General features: G+C 37.6%; 1 protein-coding gene across 3 annotated transcripts in view; it reads left to right on the top strand.

Moving 5' to 3' along the window:
* Positions 1-2,500, top strand: part of SP555 (SPRY domain-containing SOCS box protein SP555) — a 9,066-nt gene that overhangs the window by 639 nt on the left and 5,927 nt on the right. The window contains exon 1 of one of the 3 annotated variants that reach the window (XM_070125623.1): positions 1,150-1,463. The exons of 1 other annotated variant lie outside the window; for it this stretch is intronic. The gene's annotated coding sequence lies outside the window, so the exon portion shown is untranslated. Of the gene's footprint in view, positions 1-1,149; positions 1,547-2,500 lie in introns of those variants that run through there. One more of the 3 variants, XM_027383255.2, reaches the window with a different exon arrangement.

The raw sequence follows: 2,500 nt of genomic DNA on the forward strand, positions 1-2,500 counted from the left end.
ATATATACATAGATATGTATATATATATGAATATATATATATACACATATAATTATATACATATGTACATATACATACATATATATACATCACATATATATATATATATATATATATATATATATATATATATATATATATACATACATAAATGCAAACACACACATACACACACAAATATATATATATATATATATATATATATATATATATATATATATATATATATATATATATATATACGTATATTTACAGCCAGATAGACAAAGGTTGAGGCAAAGATCCACAAATTGTCCCAAACGAGAGAGCGAAGGCCCGAAAGCGCCCCTGTATTGCACACTCAACAGGCGGAGCGTATAGCGTATTTTCGCCTTTTTTGCACTTCCTTCTTCCTTTGCTCGGGGGAAGGGGGGAGGAGGAAGGGGGAGGGTGGGAAGGAGGGAGGAAGGACGGAAGGAAAGAAGGAAGGAAAGGAGCGAAGGGGGGGGGGGGGTAATGGGAGACAGAGAAAAAGGGAGAGAGGGAGAGGGTGAGGGAGAAAGAAAGGGAAGAAGGGAGAGTGAGTATGTAGGAGGAAGGCAGAACGAGATGAAGGAAAGGGAGGGGATGGGAAGGGAAAGAGCGAGAGAGTGGGAGGGAGAGAGAAGCATAAATAATCCTATATTCTAGTCTGCGGCCCCATGAGGTTTATTTACTTTCATCATAGCTCCTTCCCCGATATAAACCTCGTTGTGAATCCTGCGAAAGGATAGCCGTCCGCCAAAAATGATCTTATAATGAACTTTACAACAATAGACGTTAAAAAGCATTTAACACATAGAAAATACTGTAAGTGACGGGCATGGCATTAGTCATATAATATGAAATGAAACTAACAATGTCTAGATGAAGTATTATCCGTGTTTTAGCGCTCATTGTTTTCTACTCAGTTCAAAGTTTCTCCCCTTTTGTATACCGAAGGGATACTTGTTTAGAAACCATACAGTCTCCTTTGAAATAGGGAGAGAATCACGTACTGCCGCGGACATCCACGGCAGTACATAGGCTACTGTATCTTACAGTAGGGATATTTGTATCGACCGCCCACAACGGAGCGGGAAAGATCGATATATTTTTATCTTCGCGGTAACTCCAAATGGCTCATAAACCTTCACAAACATTTCCTACAACTGAACACAGCTCAAGGAAAATCACGACCAACGACAGCTCCCGGCGACGTTAGAATTCTCAAAACACCGGCACATGAGCTCGCCCATTTCCCTCGGCCGTCGACAAACTGGCACCCTCCCGCGAGTGTCGGTGGCGAGGGCTCGTAGCGTTGCTTTAGCGGCGGCGGGGGCGCAGGGAAGCCTTCTCCTCTCTCTCTTCCTCTCACTCTGTTCTTCTCCACGTTCTGGTTCCCCTTTGGCGTGCTTTCCACCAGCATTGTCGGCCCAGCATGTGAGGTGACGAGGAAGGCATCGGTAGACATAGAGTGTTATTATTTTATTTATTTATTGGAACAACACGGCTGCGTACAGCTGTTCCTTGGTAAACAATCCGGAAGGTAGGTGTGAAGCAGAGGCGGGGGAGCTTCGGCCCTAAGCATGTGCATGTCTTGGACGACCATTCGTGACTTCTAAGGAGCTGTCACGTATCGTTTAGGCCACGGCACTCGGCTCTTTCCCTTGGCTTTGGTTCCCTGTTCTTTTCCCCGTTTTTCATTCGGCTTTGACGCTTAAACAGTGAAGAATCGGCGTGCACTGGATGGCTTCTCGTATTCCATTGAACGCAGTGATTTGTAAATAAAATGATTCAGTTACGATGACGGACGTGTTCGATTGCGGCCAATTTCCATCAGGAGAGTAAACAAAACTATGACAAAAAGTGAATCAAGCAACCCAAGTAACCTGTCCTGGCTTGCGGTGAAATACAAGTCACTGACACGAAGAGCTGCAAAAATTATGGTCGTTGGCATGAATCTTATATGACAGAGAAAGTATTACTGAAGAGGTGTCGAACGTGAAAGTGATTAGGAGGTTTATGTAGTATTAAATGTATGTTGATTTATATGATCACATCAGTCGACATTACAAACAAATAATATATATTATAGATACATACATACACACACACACACACACACACACACACACACACACACACACACACACACACACACACACATATATATATATATATATATATATATATATATATATATATATATATGTATATATATGTATATATAATGTATATGTATATATAATGTATATATATATATATATATATATATATATATATATATGTATATATAATGTATATATATATAATGTATATATATATATATATATATATATATATATATATATATATATATATATATATATATATATATATACATGTGTATATATAATGTATATATATGTATGTATATTATATATATATATATATATATATATATATATATATATATATATATATATATATATATATTTATATATATACATGTAAATATGTA

This window comes from Penaeus vannamei, chromosome 9, assembly GCF_042767895.1.
Source record: "Penaeus vannamei isolate JL-2024 chromosome 9, ASM4276789v1, whole genome shotgun sequence".
NCBI classification, from domain to species: Eukaryota; Metazoa; Arthropoda; class Malacostraca; order Decapoda; family Penaeidae; genus Penaeus; species Penaeus vannamei.